General features: G+C 32.9%; 1 protein-coding gene across 3 annotated transcripts in view; it reads right to left on the bottom strand.

Moving 5' to 3' along the window:
• NOVA1 (NOVA alternative splicing regulator 1) overlaps positions 1 to 19937 on the bottom strand; it is a 149578-nt gene that overhangs the window by 95185 nt on the left and 34456 nt on the right. Inside the window, exon 1 of one of the 3 annotated variants that reach the window (XM_081830663.1) lies at positions 6396 to 6492. The exons of the other annotated variants lie outside the window; for them this stretch is intronic. The gene's annotated coding sequence lies outside the window, so the exon portion shown is untranslated. Of the gene's footprint in view, positions 1 to 6395; positions 6493 to 19937 lie in introns of those variants that run through there. 3 annotated transcript variants of the gene reach the window in all.

The raw sequence follows: 19937 nt of genomic DNA, 5'->3' as shown, positions 1-19937 counted from the left end.
ACACAGATTACAATTCCTGGCATCCATATTTCTTGAAATTCAACTAATTCTGAAATCTGCCATATTTACTTTTTTTTTTTTCAACCTGAACCTGCTTGGAATACCTGGTTATCCTTACTTACCATAGTTATATCCATCAACTGTAATAAAACAAGGAAGAAAAATAAAGAATGCAGGGAGAAACAGAGAAAATTGAGCCAAAAACAGAACTAAAACCTAAAATGAACATGTCTAAGAATAGGTAAAGAGCAATGCCACCGGGATGAAAAAAAAAATCAGAGGCATAAAATATAATTCTTGCCCCCCTCAAATATTTTTTGAAATATGGGCAGGAATAATTAAGAATGTAAGTATTAATTATTCAACAATAATTTTACAAACTTCAATCTCAGTGTTTGGAAGAGATTTATTCATTTAGCAAATAATGCATGGAGCACATAATAGAGACTAGGTGGTAAGGGGTCACCAATAAGTCAGTGGCTGTCTCAAAAATGCTCACAATCTAGTAAGAGTGACAAATGTCTAGGTAATACAATAACAATTTACACAAAGTATTTGTGAGAACACAGTAGAGAGGTATTTATTCTAACTGCAAAGAGCAATAAAGACTTCACCTAAATTGGGCATCAAAGACTGGGAAGGATTCCACCATGAGGAAAAAGTATAAAGGACATTCCAAACTTACAGAATAGCCTAACACAGGCATGGAAATACAGAAATGGATGAACATTCATAGAAATTTATAGAAATGCAAGCTGCCATTATGGCCTCAGTTTAGGTGGTGTTAACAGGATATTGAAATGGGACTTTTCTTGTTTTCTCTGTTTCAGTTAGGACCCAAAGCTGAGAACAACACATTCCAAGTACTAGAACTGAGGTAACAGATCATCTATGCAACATTTGGAAAAATGTGGCCAAAAATTGCTCAGGCATTGTTTGGTCCATCATTCACATAAAAAAATATAAGTATATATTGGAGGATAGGAGCTTATATTGTTTGAGGAAGAAATAAAGAGCGATTCACTCAGAGTTTGCCCTATGTCCTTTAGAATACAGGACATTTAAGGAATGACACAGGAACTGGACTTTGGCCTAAAAATAAACTAAAGGCAAGAGGTTAAGATGCCTTTAGTCTGGGACTATTACCTTAGAAATGGCCAACACTTTTGATTTTATGAAGTAAAGAATTATATTTTCCAATGGGACAGGTAAGGACTCCTGGGAAAGGAACTAGCATTGAACCATTTTTAAAGGAATTCTACAAAGACTGCAAAGGAAACAAGGTAATTCCAGAAGAAAGAGGTTCAAAGCAGTCTAGAAAGTCAGAAACTAAGGACAGTGTCAAAAGAAGACAAGCAAAGGAAGTATCAACTGCATCCAGGAATTACAACTGGGGAGTCTTTGATAAACTCAGAAAAGCAAAAGAACGTTAGATTTCCAACATACCCTTACTACCAATTAGTTCTCTATTTCTAACCTCAGACTTTGGAAGACCCAGGAGTAGTACAAGGAATAGGAGAAAAACTAAGGCAAAAAGAAATTAATACAAAGGTCTACTACTTGACATGCCCCCACTCAGGCTTTTAAGCCTTCTTTGAACAAAGTTGACATAAGAAAAAATTTCACATTGGGTGAGAGTTTGGAATTTTAATTTCTTAGCCTTTTTTTTAAATTTACCTGAAAAGTAAGTGTGTTTTGAAATGCCAGGGAGTGAGCAAAGAAAGAATTAAAGAGAGAATGCAAAGAACAAGAGAGAGAGAAGAGGAAGAGGAAGAAGAGCAAGAGCAGAGAAGAGAAAAAAACATTGAGCAGCATGTATCAAGGGGCAGAAAAGAAAATATTCAGGGTGGGATTTCAGGTACAGAGACAGGGAAGAATAAAGTAACTTTCCACTTGTACCCTAGTGAGTTCACCTCCTAATAAATGCATTAGGAGTGATAAATGGTGAGCAAAGTAGTCGATTATAAAAGGCCATATTTTTTTAAAAAAGATTTACTTATTTTAGAGAGAGAGTGGGGGGAGGGACGGAGGGAGAGAGAAAATCTCAAGCAGACTCCCCACTGAGTGCTGAGCCCCATGTAGGGCTCCATCTCACTGCCCTGGGATCATGACCTGAGCCGAAATTGGGAGTCTGATCCTTAACTGACTAAGCCACCCAAGTGCCCCAAAAGGCCATAATTTTGATATGATTATTGTGGAGTTTAAAATCTTTTCTATAAATATAGAAGAATTAAAGATATTTTTTAAGGAGTACAAATCGTATGTTGTGAATTTGTTTAGGGGGACCTTAACATCTATTTGTAAAATGTTCACTCTGTTTCCTCCTGAGATGCAGAAACTCTGTTAAGTACTGGGTAAAAGAAGTTGAAGGCAGACTCCACTCTCAACAAGTTTACAAAGGAAACAGGCACAAAGGCAGTTACAATACATGAGATATCTGCTAGAACAGGAATAAGCAAAGCCTATAGGACCATATAGAAGGGTCATCTAACAGAAGTATAAGGGATAAAGGAGGAGTAAGAAACATTTTAGTTAAGGAGAAATCTAAGAAGTGAGACCTGAAGGATGAGGTTGAATTATACAGATGATAGCGACCTATGGATAAAGGGGTGTGTGAGTGGTTGGAAAGACTGATGCAGGCAGGCAAAGGCCCAAAGAAAGCGTGATATATTCTGGGAATGGCAAAGCGTTGAGTATCACTTAATCAGTACATGCAGTTTGCAAGGAAAGAATTGAGGTTGAGGACATAAGTGGGGAGCCAGATCACATGTGCAGAATTTAGATTTTTATCATAAGATAAAAATGAGGTCCACTGAAGTTTTAGTAACACTCATTTTTTATATCCTGCATATCTGGCATATGCAAAGCACTCTTTCACATATGTTTTATTGGTTTTCCTCACAACAACCCTGTGAGGTAGGTGTAATGATTTCTTATTAACAGATTAAAAAAAACCCCTTACAGCTGTTAAGCAATTTATACCTTATTAAATAGCTACAAAGTGGCAGTCAGGATTCCAGGCCATGCTTCAGAAAATATGTTAGGAACATTACACACACACACACACACACACACTCACTTCACCTACACACATAGAAATTTCAGAGTTAAAGGCAAATTTTAAGTAATAAATGTTTGTTAACTTAGTATTAAAGATAAAGAGATTTGTGGCATAAGTAGTCCTTTATACACACTTACACTTTTAAAATTTTAAACTAATTTTATATAGGAAATATCTGCAGAATTCATAAAAAAATGGCAGGAATTAGTTCATATATAAAACAAGAATAACAAACATTGAGGTAATTACATGAATATCTCATCTTCATATAACTGGCCTGAGGTTATTTGAAAAAAAACTTCACATTTATTTAAATTCAAACTGCAAATATTGTTTTATGGATATAAATTATGTTTTGGATGATAGAAAATAACATCTGAATACTAAAGTTTATTAAATAAAGTAACTCGAATATTAACCATTTAGTATAAAAAGAATTGCCCACCTAATGTTAAATTGCAAAATCATCTCCCCATTATTCACAATAAAACATTTGAAAGTGTTTCATTTCCCTATCACATGACAAGAATCTGTTCAGACAAATTTGACAAGACAAATAGTTTTTAAGAAATCTGTTTGGGATGAATATAGAAATATGCCCCAAATTGAAAAGATAAGAGTGTATATTTTATAAAACTAAGCAGAGTAATTGAAAATTTTAAAATATGGATTGAAAGTCTATATGAAAATGTATGTTCTTTAAAATAGTTTAAATTAAGTAAAATCTACCCCTAAAATACATTTCCTTATATTTTATTTTCTCATCAATTTCACTATTTCTTCAGTTGGTGCTACATTTCTTTTTAAAGTCTCCAACTGAAAGCTAGATGTTGCCAGAACATTACTGCTAGAGGTCTAAGTACACACTATTAAGTATTAAAAATTCATTTTATCTATGTATTTGTTTCATTTTTCCTATTTCAGACAGAAGATTATACTAGGGGAAGATGAAAAAATACAGATTTCAGATTTAATTACTCTTGATCTAGTATTTCTGGATTCCAAAATTATTAAATGAATATAAATTATATAATAAGCACAACCACAATTCTGGTCCTCCAGAATAAGATGGAGAGCCCTCCCTGAGAATACAACCAAATAGAGATATTAAGTATCTATAAGATACTTTATGCAATGAAGATAATTTCTAAATAAACTAAAGAAATGCTCCAAATATACAGTTTAAATGACATACCAACATTTTCCTTTATTTCTGATTATACAAGTAGTAACATGTTCATTAAATTCATATAATACACAAGTATATTCAATAAAAATGAAGTTTCCATCTAATTCGTTTTTCCAAATAACATACGTTGGAAGTATATTAAATATAAGATTCATATGGTTAAAAATTGAATCTATAAGTTGTTAAACTTACATCACCCACAAAAGGTCTAATATATAACAATTCTGTATAACTGAAAAATAAATACTCAGATATGCACAACAGGTATGTTTTGCACTTTTTCATCAAAACAGTATATAAAGCATATGGTCTATTCTGTCAAATATAATAACTTCAGTTAATAAGATAGATGGATTAAGCAATACTTACAATTACACTGTTTGTAGAAAATGCAAAAGAACCAATTATAGCAAATCAAATATTACATATACTGATAAAATACCTTCTTGCTAGATATACATAAGTAGATTATGTCTAAACTATAGTCTTTAAAATATCAAAGTTTACTTCTTTAGTGCTTTAACTGCTGAATGGAGTATCGAGTCTAAGTAAGGAGGAAAATCTCATTAAAAAGTTAGATTTCAGTAATATTTAACTGCATTCCACTTTGAATGTAAATAAAGCCTAGTTTTTAAAAAATTTATCAGATGATGGGTTGGCCTGGTGGTGGGTGTTGAGGAGGGCACGTTCTGCATGGAGCACTGGGTGTTGTGCGCGAACAGTGAATCATGGAACACTTCATCTAGAACTAATGATGTAATGTATGGGGATTAACATAAGAATAAAAAAAAAATTTATCAGATGAATAGGATATTGAGAATTTTATTTATTCTCAAAAAAATTTATTTCAAAACAGTAGGGTAACTCCACTATAAAATTAGAGATAGTTAAAAATCTTGGTAGGAAATCAGACCTCTTCTTTTGACTCTAAAATACCATCACTTGGCATTTAATTAACACAAGTAATATTCTAACTAGAACAAAGTTACTTGCACCAAAATATCTTTTACATAATGTAAGGTACAATTCTGAATACACAGAATTCTGCCTCTGAGTTAAACAGAAAACACATAAAGAAAGGGTCTGTAGAAATAATTTCTTCCACCCACCTCATTTTACAAGTAAGTAAACTGTGGCCCAGAGAGGCTTTTATCTGCTTTCACTGAGAATCTATAGGCATAGAGATGTACACAAATATCATTCAAATTATGATATAATTTAAAGTTACCTAAAACAAATGACACTGTATTTCATATAATTAAGACTGTGAAGACTAGGAGATCCTAATTTCTTGCCATAGAAATGTCTACAGATGCGCACACACACACACACACACACACACAAAAGGATAGTGAGTCATACTATTGACTAGAAAAGCAAAACAATGAAATATAACAATCCATATAATATTGTTTAACAATAGACAACAGCAGTTTCTAATGTTATTTTCCTATTCTATAAGGCATAAACATGCCAAACTGTTACTAAAGATAGCACTCTATAAAATGCTTTTACAAAGGGAAAAAGAAAATCATTAAAAAATGAAATGGGAGAGAAGACTAAAATATATTAAGTGAAAGTTCAAATATTTACTGTTTCTACTCTCCCAAGTTTTGTTTCAATATGTTTAAAAAAATTCTTTTCTTTAGTGCTTCTAAAACAAAGAATCAAAACTAGGTTCATTATAAATTGGTTTTGTCGCAAAGCTTTCACCCAAGAATGAAAGTATTAAGGCTAAGACATAGAACACTGTAAGCAAAGCTAATTAGGATGTTCCTATTGAATTTTAAGTTGATTTGCTACTTTAAGAACACAGCTCTAAAATCTTAGATAATACTGGTTTGGTTATTTGAAAGTATTTAAAAATAAACTGATTATTTTAAGCTTCATTAAAAGTGAAGTATTTATAAAAGCACTTTAGTTTCATATGCTTTTAAAATAAAATATTGCCAAGGAGTGCATCCATTTGTTTGTTATTCAATTCAGTACCAATCACAAATTAGATGACCTTAAAATAAAATTTAGAGCCAGGGAGAGCAGCACTAAGTTTAACTGACCTCAATACATTTTTAAATGATGCTTCCCAGTTATTTGTTATTCTCTTATTGGGTTTTCCAGTCTAGGACGGATACACAAGAAACTTACAGTCTATGTAGTACTCCTAGTCAGTTTCACTCTGCAGATGGCACAGTGGAGAAATACCTTCTGTACAGGACCATGTACAATTTCTTCTGCAGCTGTCAGCACCTAGGGGAAAGGGCGCTGTTAAACAGTTGCTGCGTTCCACCTCAGAAGTGGCTGCAATTCGGTGGTGGGTGAAGTGACTCCTGTACATATATACAGGGATGAAAAGTACTATAGAAAATGAAAATATTTAACAACAAAAGTGGCTGTCCAAAAACTGTGCCACAGCAAAACAGAATACATCATTCAGTCACAAGAGCCCTACACAGATGGGCTACCATTCATTTAAAAATTCGATGCTAAGAATGATTGAAGAAAAAAGTAGAAATACAGTTTTCAATTCACAATGTAACTATAAGTCAACGTTAAAACACATATGTTGAAAAATTAACCCCAAACATTGTCTACTGATTTATAACATTATTTCTACAGTAATTTACCTAATAAAACCAGGCAAATATATACAATAAGATTCTTCACTATGGTCAGCTAATTTAATGTTTTTTTTTAGATGACGATTCAAAGGGGAAAAAACAAAATAGGTGAGGTATCAGAACTGAAGCATAAGTGACATGAAATATCTTAAAAATGTAAGGAAACCCATTCTGAAATTCTAAATTACTTTATATAAAAAAAATTTTATGAAATAACTAGTCTTCCAACAACTAGCAATGGTTAAATTTATTTTTCATATACTGGAGCCTTAAAAGTGAACTCATACAAAATGACACCTTTTCTTCTCCAGAGTCACAAGGAGTTATAATCTAAACACAGTCTTCATCCTTAACCCATATATTAATGAGTTAACTAAGTAGACAATTACTTGAATTCATTAATACAGAAAAATATTACCATCTTACTTTTACTACAACACCCTTTGTACATAATTTGTATTTGATGGAATTAGAAGATCAAATTAAAAAATTATTCTCTGAGAAATATCACTGAATCAATCACAAGGCTGGAAGGCACTATCTTTCTAATTTTTTTTTTTTATCTTGAGGCTCAGCTATTATGTTTATACTATTCCAAAGAAGTAACAGTTTACATTACTTCAAAATATTCACATTTAGATTCCTGAAACAGATTGAGGGTGCTTTGAAGCAAAGCCCAACAAATCTGACAATTAAAAAGCATCCCATCCATCAAACTTCTGAATCTCACTTGCCATAACAGAATTTATGTATTTATTTTAGCATATACTCAGTAGAGTTAGAGATAGTTGACAATTTCCTTTCAGCTTCCTTAAATTCTTTCTAGAATAAGGCATAGTGTAAATAAATATTACTTCCCTTAAGTGACAAGCAGTAGTAGAGGAAGAAAAAAGTATAGCATCTGTCAGTCTCTTTATTAAAAGAAGACATAGATCAGAGATTCCTAATCCGGAGTGCAAGTACGGGATTTAGGTAATCTAGGAATTCTGCAAAACTGCATGCTAAAATAAAGACGTCTTATATGGGTCCACAAGCACATTTTTCTAGGGCAAGTGGGCCATAAACTTTTGTGAGGTTCTCAAAAGGTTCTGTGACTTCCCTCCAAAATTTAAGAACTACTGATAAGTGAAATGAAGACACCCAATTGAGTAGGCAGCAGTAATCATTTAAATTAAATGTCTAACTCTGAGCAGCTGTTTCTTCTTTTGTACTATGAGTAACAGATACAGGGATATTTCAACAACTAAATGAAATAATCCACATAAATACATGGTACAAAACCTGACCTATTATTATCAGTAATAGTAATAATTGTTCAAAAAAGCTATCTCAAACAACTAAAACTTCCTTATAGGGTCCCCTCTTTGTTTATTGCTATGTAACTTCATATTAGTTTTATTTAGCTGTGTCTTCTACTTTTATTTAGCTCTATCTTCTAAAAGAGACCAATATCACAAGCTATATATTTCTATATTATTTTAGATACAAAAATCCTAAATACAAGTTTTGGAACACTGCTATGTATTCCTATAGTCTACATTTCCCACAAAGTCACACTGGTCCCTTCTATGACTTTGTACTTACTTTGAACAGGCTCAGATAAGGAAAACATTTAGCTTGTTTATATGAAATAATTTCATTTCCTTTATCAGTCTCCCCTCTCATTCTCACAATATACAAACGGGGCGCCTGGTGGCTTAGTCGGTTAAGTGTCTGCCTTCAGCTCAGGTCATGATCCCAGAGTCCTGGGATAGAGCCCTGCATAGGGTTCCTTGCTCAGTGGGGAGCCTGCTTCTCCCTCTGCCTGCCGCTCCCCCAGCTTTGCTCTCTCTGTCAAATAAATAAATAAAATATTAAAAAAAAAAACTAAATTTGACGAACCTATCAAGGGATCACATTTTCTGAAGAGGTTCTACAAGTAATACTCTCACTTTCATAAATCATTTTCCCTATTCCTTTCAGTGTGTCTTTCTGAGGGTAAATGATTCAATATACATTCATACATGTATATCCTTTAAAAAGAATCTGAGTTATGACATCTGTGGGTTATCCATACCCTTAAAATAAATTCACAATATTATAAAGAGCATTACAAAATAGTGTTTATGGTGCTCTTCAAGATTGTGGCAACTTTTAAATACTCATCAAAAATGACAAATGAACTTTTAGCATGAATTAAAGATTCTCAGTGAAGAAATTGAAAGGTTTGCTTATGTATTTACAAATTAGCAGGATACAGTGTAACTAAGTAGTTAGTTCCCAATCATTTCAAATGGAAAAAACCTTTTCTAGAGTCATCTCACATAGGAGTTAGATTTTATGTATTCACACACTAATAAAATATATAGCAGTAAGACAAAAAGGAAAAAGCCTTTAAATAAAGGTATAGGAGTAAGAGAGAAGCATATTAAAGCATTCAGGGCAACACAAAGAATAGGAGTAGAATATACAGTATATGTAGAGATCAGTGAGGAGAAGGACAATAGGCACAGGCCCAATTAGGCTAAAGAATTTTAGAATATTTTATTCCAAAGGGTGGCATCTTCAGAAGCATTTTACAAAAATCACGCTAGCAGCAGCATGGAAGATGAACTGAGGTATAGATGGTTCAACTGGGATGACAACAATGGAAATATATAATTAGGAATAACAAAAATACATATATATAAAACAAAAGTGTGCTACTATGTAAAAACACTGGAAGAGTAAAAATTGTGAGATAAGTCCAAGCTATTTCTAAAGTTTGAGTATAGAAACTAGCATTCCTTCATTCCTTTATTCACTCAACAAAAAAATTGTCTACCAGGAGTCAGGTTCTATTTAAGACAGTAAGTAAAGCACTGAACAAAGGAGTCAATAACTTGCCCTTTCAAAGATTACTTGCTAATGAAGGAGACAGATGATAAATAAACTATTAGATTATAATAAAATGTATGGAAATGCTTCAGGTATAAACCAAAAAAAAAAACAAAAAAAAAACCAAGTAATAGGAACAGACTGACAAACTATTTTAACAGAGTAGTCAGAGATAACCTAAGGAAGCAGCATTATGTGAACAAAGAATGAAATGACATGAGTCCACAGACTATCTGGGATAAGAACACTACACAGAAAAGAACAATTAGAGCAAAGTTCTGAGACAGGAACAAGTGATCAAAATTTTAACCTGTGTCAGATCATATAGAACCTTGTAGGCCATACATAAGGCCTTTGGACTGTTAGGAGAAAAAAAAAAATGTTCCTACAGAAAGTGACTGTAGTATTTTGACTGGGGGAGTGATAGAACCTGTTTAATCTTTTGTAAGGATCATAGGAGCTGCAGTGGTGTAACTGATGGTAGCCAGCAAGAATGGAAATGCACAGTGCCCTCTTATCCACAGTTTCACTTTCTGCAGTTTCAAGTACCCTTGGTCAACTGCTGTCCAGAAGCATATGATCCTCCTTCCAACATATCAGAAAGTTAACAGTAGCCTAACGCTACATCACGATGCCTGTCACTAACCTTATCTCGTCACATAGGTGTTTTATCATCTCACATCACAAGAGGGTTGAGCTCAGTACAATAAAATATTTTGAGACAGACCACATTCACATAATTTTTATTATAGTATACCATTTTAATTGCGCAATTTTATTATGAGTTATTGTTGTTAATCTCTTACTGTGTCTAATTTCTAAATTAAACTGTCATAGCTGTGTATGTATAGGAAAAGGCAGTATACATAGGGTTCAGTTACTATCTGTGGTTTCAGGCATCCACTAGGGGTCATGGAAGATATTCTCCTTGTTGGTACTACTGTACTAGCAAGACTATGGTAAAATTTACATAACAATATGAGGTGGGATTGGTAATTAGAACTCAAGACTAAGTACAAAAAAATCATCAATCACATACTTAACATTCAGAACTCAGACCAAACATGTGAGAACCAACTACTCCTCCGTAACTGAAACGTTTACTTTCCTCAGTTCCTTTTTACCCCAGAACCGCCTACCCTTGTCTCATTTTGAGTGAGTCAACCAACTTGAGAGTTTGCTTCACTGTCTTAATGTAGTTGGACTGTGTTGTTGTCAAAAAGTCCAAATCGAGTAAGAGGAGGTCCAAAAGACTGGCAAGAGGGAAGACTGTTATCTCTCAGCTGGACTTCTGCTTGCATTTACACTTGCTTACCATCCCATACCCACTCCCTTTCCCCAGGTTTATTTGAGGAGAGGGGAGAAAAAAACCCTCAAATTTGGAAAGCAGGGTAGAGCAAACCAGAGTCACTATCTGTAATAGCAAAGAGTGTCATGACTATGAAAGTAGCTGAGCTTGAGCCTCCAGACAATGGGGATCCCAGCAGACAGAAGCTGTGAGTACACTGGAGATGTAGAAACTGAGAAAGAGTAGAAGACAAGCCAGAAGTGGATAGTGTGACCCTCCAAAGATATCTTACCCCCAAAGCAAGTTTTACACATGTGCTGCATCAGAAAGCGAGGCTTTGTCTCTTTTTCCCCATAGAAGGCATACGGTCTAGTCAGTGTTCAGCAGAGGGGCAGAAATAGAAAAATAGAAAAACAAAAGTTCTCCCCTTTCCATCTCTCTCCTCTAGTATCAGAACCCAGGAGGATAAAAAGGAATTTAAATGAAAAAGCAGATTACTCTCCACTCACTGGAGTGAACATACTGAATGACTAGATATAACTCTTTCTATACTCCAATCTCCCAGAAAAGCCTAAGTGGCACTGAGTAGAAGGAGGGAAAATCTGAGTTTTAAACTGGGCTATGAGGTTAAAATTCAAACTAGTCAGATGAAACTGACTTCAGCAGATTAAAGTCAGATTAAACTGATTTTCTAAAGTGTCCAAAAAGCTATGACATTTTCTTGAGATGAGTAAAGAAACAAAGTGACTTGACCAATTATAAACAGAGGTGCTACTGGAGAAAAATCAAACAGTTCCATGTTTCCATCCCCACTTAATTCTCCATCTCAATTCATATTGTATTATGAAATGCTTAGCACCAATGAGCTAGTAAGTGATTTTGACTTTTTAGTTCTCTAAAATATCTGCCAATATCAGGCTAAATGACTGCATTATCAGTCCTACTTCTTATTCTTAAGAACACCTGGTAATGACATAACTATAGGCATTTTATAAGGACTTCCTTAGATTTTCCCCTTATATAAAAGTTAAATACTTCGAACATTTATAAATAATTTTAGATCTTATTACAAAAACTAACAAATACTAGATTATATAGAAGCTAAAAAGTAAACTCTCCTAAATAAGACCCCAAATTTAAAAGCTTGGAGAACAAAAAGGCTCTAGTGAAGGAAAAAGCAAAAAACAAAAGAAAAAAAAACAAATTAGAATGTTTATTGTTGTAAAGGAATACTTTCAACATTCACAGTGGAGTAATCTAAAACACAATTTTAGAGAATATTCTGTTCTGACTCATAGCTTAATAACTTAGGACTTTCCCTCAAACTGAATCATGTTCTTTCCAGTCATTTAGTATTTAATATATAATGGGAATTCCCTAAAAACTCAGATATATCCTTTAAAATAAATTAAGGAGTATGAGCATTTTACATGACTAAATTATACATAACCTCATCTCTGTTTAAATTTCACATTTTTAGAGAATTCAGGATCCTATTACATTGATGTTATTTTATAACACTTTATGTAAAGTTCCCATTTATTTTATAGTCATTCATCATCCTAAATTATGCCATGTATATTCAACATATATTTTATCAGTCAGTCCTTCTCAGAGATACAACATAATGAAAAGAAAATAATGTGAGTCAAAATTACAAAACTAAGTTGTATATTTGTACCTTTTTTCTAGTTTATTTTTTAACAGGATATAAGAATAAATATTGTTATAAATTAAATTGCAAAGTAAGGAAAATCATATAAACTCAAGTCATCCAAACTCACACGTTAATTCACTGTTAGTAAATATTAACCAGACTGTCAACACAATATTAAGGGGGAAGAACATAGTTGGAAGACTGATACTACCTAACTTCAAGACTTACTGAAAAGCCACAGTAATCAGGACCGTGTGGTCAAAGAACAAATGGATCAATGGAAGAGAACAGAAATAAATGCAAACAAATATAATCAACTGATCTTTGACAAAGGAGCAAACAAAATTCAATGAAGAAAGGATAACATTTTCAACAAAGGATGCTGGCACACCTGGACACACACAGGCAAAAAAAAGATTCTGGATGTAGATAATAAAACTTTCATAAAAATTAGCTCAAAGTGAATCAAGACAAAGCAATAAAACTCCTAGAATATAACACAGGAGAAAATCTTGGTGACTTTGGGATTGACAATGACTTTTTAGATACAACACCAAAACCATAATTCATAGAAGAAAAAAACTAAATTGGAATTCATTAAAATTAAAAACTTCTTCTCTGCAAAAAAAAACAGTTAACAGAATTAAAAAACAAGCCACAGGTGGGAAGGAAGTGTGCAAAACACACATCCAAATATACAAAAAAACAAATATACAAAGAACTTTTAAAATCCACCAATGAGTAAACAACAAAAAAATGGGCAAAAGATCTTAACAGATATCTCACCAAAGATATCTTACATATGGCATGTAAGCATATGAAAAGATGTTAAACATCGGATGTATATTAGCTTGTTAGGGCTGCCATAACAATGTACCACAAACCGGATGGCTTAAGCAATAGAAATTAATTGTCTCATAATTTTGGAGGCTAGAAGTCCAAAATCAAGGTGTTAGCAGGATTGGTTCCTTCTAAGGGCTGTGAGGGAAGGATCAGATTCCAGGCCTCTTTTATAGATGGCAGTCTTCATATTTCCATGGAATTCTTCCTGTATGCTTATCTCTGCATCCAAATTTTCCCTTTTTATAAGGACACCAGACATACTGGATTAGGACCCACGGCAATAACTTCACTTTAACTTTATTAATTCTGTGAAGACCCTATCTCCAAATAAGATCACATTTCAAGGTACTGGGGTTCAGGACTTCAAAATATGAATTTGGGTTGGGGGACATAATTCAGCTCAGAACAGTATGTCATTAGGGAATTACAAATTAAAAAAAACAATGAGATACTACTACCCACCTATTAGAATGGCTAAAATCTGAAACACAGATATCAGCAAATGCTAACAAGGATGTAGAGCAACAGAAACTCTTATTCATTGCTAGTGGAATGAAAAGTGGTTCAGTCATTCTGGAAAACATTTGGCAGTTTCTTTCAAACTAAACATACTCTTAGCACATGAGCTAGCAATCACACTCTTTGGTATTTACACAAATGGGTTAAAAACTCAGGTCCACACAAAAATCTACACACAAATACTTATAGCAGCTTTCTTCATAATTGCCAAAGCTTAGAAGCAACCAAGATGTTCTTCAACAGGTGAATGAATTAACAAACTGTGGTATATCCATATTACAGAACATAATTCAGTGATATAAAGAAATGAGCTATCATAGCATCAAAAGACATAAAAAAAAATCTTAAATGCATATTGCAAAATGAAAAAAAGCCAATCTGTATGATTTCAAATATATGACATTCTGGAAAAGGCAAAACTATAAAAGCCAGTAAAACAATCAGTGATTGCCAGAAATGCATGGGGAGGGAGGGATGAATAGGTGGAACACAGAGGGTATTTAGGACAATTAAATTGTTCTGTGTGATACTGTAATAGTGGATACATATCACTATATATTTGTAAAAACACAAAGTGAATTCTAATGGAAACTATGGACTTCAGTTACTAATGTATCAATACTGGTACATAAATTGTAACAACTGTATCCCATTAATGCAAGCTGTTAATAATAGGAGAAACAGTATTCTGGGGGTACAGGAAAGGTAGGGGCAAAAAAAGGTAAATGGCAACTCCTTGGACTTTCTACTCAATATTCTGCAAACCTAAAACTGCTCTAAAATATGAAGTCTGATAATTAAAAAAAGAAAAGTTGCTGTTATATTAAGACGATTTAGAAGTGAAAGGTTTAGGATAATTACATGGAAATAGAAACAGGTCTAAAAATCTATCATGCAAATGATGACAATATTATTTTTTCAGCAATTGTCATGAAAGTAAATTATGCAAGAGATACATTATATCTAATTTTAAAACATGTGACGAGTGCAATGCAGGTAGAGAAACAATGGTAACATTGTTATGATGGCTGATATGCAAATGAGCTTATCAAGGTAAAACTTTTTTGTTCCTCATTTTTCCACTGACATTCTTTTGTAAGGCTATTTTTTTATAGTCTTACCAAAAAACATTCTCATTCTGAAGCTTCTTTTTCAAGTTACTGCACTTGAAATGGAGCACAGTGAAGGAGCATAAGCATTTCATGTATTTAAAGTAAGAAATAAATTTAAACATACGGCTAACCAAACTTGCTTTCATCACACGCAAGTAACATTTCCAGTTTGCAGGATCTCCGCACATATTAAGCTATATGTTTATAAAGGTAACTTATGCCACAAAACTCAATAGAATTGTAATCTATATATAGGAAAGCTGTATCTGGGAAACAAGGTTTAAATAGGCCAAGACATTTTGTTAGATTTAATGTGCTATTTTAATTTCAGAAACCCAGATAATGCCATGGATATAACAGTATCAAGAGTTTGAGGTTATATTTTTAAAAATATCCATGCTATACTTACTTTAATCATTCTAAAATTTCCTAGCTTACCTGATGATACGAGGATGAAACTAGGTGATATTGTCTCAGCAAACTGAAATAGAAAACTTCTGACTAAAAGAATGCAAGAATAAGTTTTTCCTCCCTGCCTACATATTTCATGTCTTACTTGGACACAAGAGAAAATTTATATGGACAAGGGAATTTTAAATTAACTGTGACATGAATTTTCACCAAGAGGGAATTAGTTCTCTACCCTTTAAAATTTTTTTTTAAAAAGTTATTTTTCTAAAGTGTATAGATCTGTAGATCTATCTATACCTCTATGCAATCATTATTCTATTTATTTTTAAATACTCTTCAGTAACATATGACTCTAATGCATCTTTCATAAAATGAGAAATAACCATCAAGTTTAGGAAAATATAAAATATGCTGGTAGCTGTATTAAAGAGAATAATTAGATAAAATTTGGTTTGGATTCAACAATGTGGAATTAATCTTACTCTCATCATTTATTAAATACTCTACTGGTTCCCATATTCTGGGAAGGATACTGAATACCCATTTTTAAAAATATGGGATAACTATAAATTTTAATACCATTTTTATATGATGTAAACAGGTTTATATTTGAGGCTGTCTTATTATCAATTGCTATTGACATTTCCAAATCTAAAAATCCATGAATGATATTCAAGAGAGATCATATACCAAATGTATACTTTATAGTCATACTAAAAATGAATATACACTTTATCATGACTCTAAGACCATCCCCTAATTTAAAGATGCCAAAAATGTACATGAATCTCTCAGAACTCCTTATATGTCTATAATGTGTTTTATCATATTTAATAATACATGTCCTTAAATAATAATGTCCTCAAATAAAAAAGAATGAATATTAGTTTCCTTTATCACAAAGTTATAGGAATATAATATTGAAATCATTCATTGTGATAATTAGTAAAACTTTACTGAATAAATTCGTTATCTATGCCAGATAAAGACACAGCACAGAGACTATCAACAAAGTGATAATCTATAACTTCCTGAGGTTTTTGGAGATAAAAATCAAGCAATAGCAGTATTTACCCAATTCATAGAAAAATGAGAATAAGGGATAAAATTGCCTCATTTTGAGATTTTATCTAATTTTTAGTACTTGGTAACTCTCTGCTAGTTGCCTATCCTAGAATATTCTATTAGTATAACATGGTAGTTATGAGAGACCTTTGGGGCAGACTGTGAGCAAATCCCATCTCTGCCTCTAGTTTTACAGGCAAAATATATATAAATATATTTGCACATGTATGTATATATTTACATATGTATACACACCTTTCAAGTATATATGTATATATTAAGTAATATAATTAATGGGTCTCTATATATTTATGGATATGTATATATGCACACACACACACATAAACTTATATATGTTCCATACATACATATATGCTTTGGGCAAATCACTTTATCTCACAGGATTATTATATGAACTAATTCAGTTGATATACAGAAAGCATGCAGTTATAACTGTCCCTGGCTCGCAGTAAGTTCATATAATTATTAGCTATTATTTATTATCATTGCTGCTGCTCTACTAATGTTAAGTTTAATATCCCAGTGTTCCCAATGTTCTAAAGACTATGATTTACACATATTACATCACTCGAACAAGGTAAGTAAGTTTGGAGACTACTGCCACTAAAACAGAAAAAAAGCATGGACTTTTGAAATATACTTGGGATTTTTAGACGGAGTAAAGGAAGAATTGCGAGCAGGGAGTATCTCTTGTCACAAAATACTTTGAACTCCCTTAATTTTAAAATCTATTTGCATGTCATATGAGATTTGTGAGTAGAGATAATAGAATTGCATCCTACCCCAAACCTTCTTTATTCTTTAACAGCAGCAGCCGACACAGGAGAATAATTTCCTGCTTTGCTGTGCTGACGGTACATCACCTAGATTCAGAAATTATATCCTCAGCAGGAAGGCAATAGGTTTCTGTCTATACTGAAGAAATAGAAGGATAGAAAAATTACACAAATAGAAACGATTTATTATTATTATAAAAGAAAAACCAAACTATATTTTATTTTTAGCTGGTGACACTCTAAGTAGAATTAAGTTTATTTCAAAGTTCAAGTGTTTGACCATAATATTATTTAAAAATAAAAGTTTTATTTATTCATAATCTTTAAATCCTGCAAACATATTTCTACTTTTCCTGAAATTTTTAAACAAAGAAAAAGTTTTAATACAATCAACTTAAACTTCTTGGTCCTCTGATTTTATTTAGTTATACCTAGTGTGTAGAACACTGTGTCCTAGTTCAGACAGTAAATTTAAAAAAAAATTTTTTTAAATACCTCAGAAAAATGGTGGTAAATGATAATAGTTTATATTAATTTTGTGTCACCAGAAAAATTACTCTTCATTCAATAAGTAACTTCTATATGTACATTTGTGAGTGTATCTATATGCAGCATATTTATAAACTAAGTTTTCCTCTAAATAGTCCAGTGACTTGCCTTATTTAAAGTGATTTTTAGGATGTATGTTAGTTTCAGTAACTCTAAATGTCATGAAGTCTACAGTAGTGTAGACTTCTGGTCTATAACGATAAAGTAGCAGTCTCAGTTTCTAGAAGTAAGTTCCCAGATTTAAATCTTTCTGCCATTTACTAGTCATGTGGTATTAGGCAAATTACTTATCATTTTGTCCCCTCACCTATAAAATGAGGATAATAATAGTATCTTTCTAATGGGATTTGTTTGAAGATTAAATGAAAATCTACATTAAAATACTTAGAACAAGTCTAGCACATTGTAAAGCATTTGATAAACGCTAGTTGTTATTATTAATAATAATATTACTATTATGGTTAAATATGGCAGACTCAGCACACTCCCTTCTGAAATTCCATTAACAAAAAAAAGTGCAAAACAAAAGGACAAAGAAAAAGGCAGAGAAGACAACAGCAAACAAGAAATTAAACATGCTTCCGAAAAATGAAAACCTCAGGCAGGAGACTAGTGATTCAGCACAGGAGAGGAAGCTGAAAACTAAGTGGCAGAAAAAGAGGATAATACAATCAAGATAATTTGCCTAATGGAACCCCAGAAAGGCAGAGGTAATTTTAGCAGTGATGAATACTGAGGGATTCTCTAGAAATCTATACAGAGAACATTTTCACACACAGGCTAACTACCCTATTCCACATGTCTTTCACTTCTTCAATAGGATCAGAGGGTTGAATGTTTGGAACAGAGATGTTCCTGACTTAGAACTAACAAGCACAACATAGATAAGAATCAAGAAACAAGGGTCAACTGGATCTGAACTGGTTCCTACATGTTAGTAGGTAGATGTAAACCATCCAGAAAGAATATTTACAGATTCACTGGGGAACATTTAAGACCCCAGAGATAGACATATAGATACCACAATCTGGTATCTCCAAGAAAAATTCTGGCTCTTTGCTTAATCATCCTCATGAAGCCATCTAGGCAACAATTCTTGTCCCCAGACACACAGCTTCCAACCAAATCTGCAGTACCTCATTAAGGCAAGCCTTTCAAAGAAAAGTCTCCAACATCAAAGACTAAAATCAATATAAATAAAATACTCAAAGGAAATACAATACAAAGAGCAAAAGAACTCTTAAAAAAATATTATCCTCATAGACATAAAAAATGATAATTACAGCCACAAAATAAGAACAATGTGCTATGTAAAAAAGAAAAGAAAAGAAAAAGAATAATCAGAGAAACAGTAAGAACATTTAGAAAATAAAAATAACTGAAATAAAATATTCAATAAAACAGAATGTCTAGGGGCGCCTGGGTGGCTCAGTTGATTAAGCGACTGCCTTCGGCTCAGGTCATGATCTTGGAGTCCCGGGATCGAGTCCCGCATCGGGCTCCCTGCTTGGCAGGGAGTCTGCTTCTCCCTCTGACCCTCCTCCCTCTCATGCTCTCTGTCTCTCATTCTCTCTCTCTCAAATAAATAAATAAAAAATCTTTAAAAAAAAAAAAAACAACAGAATGTCTAGAAAATGTCCTACTAAGTAGAATATAAAGAAATGAGAAAACAAAAAAGGAGAAAAGAGAATGGGAGCAATGCCTTCATAATTCTAAGGAAAAATTATTTTACAGACGACAATTATTTACATAAGCTAATATCCAATCAAAAGTGATGACGGAATGAAGATATTTTCAAGTAAGCAAACTTCTATGGCTCCTTTATCAGGAAGCACCTTAAAAATAAAACATACTTCTGTAAAAAAAAAAAAAAGAGGGAGAGAGAGAGAGGAAAACGGGGGAGGAGGAGCATGGGATTGAGGAAATAAATTATCTAGCACAGGAGAACAGCTAGAGAAAGTCTCAAGACGTT

The sequence above is a fragment of the Leptonychotes weddellii genome, chromosome 9 (assembly GCF_054177405.1).
Source record: "Leptonychotes weddellii isolate Sample4059 chromosome 9, ASM5417740v2, whole genome shotgun sequence".
NCBI lineage: Eukaryota > Metazoa > Chordata > Mammalia > Carnivora > Phocidae > Leptonychotes > Leptonychotes weddellii.
This window is presented reverse-complemented; position numbering and strand designations above follow the sequence as displayed.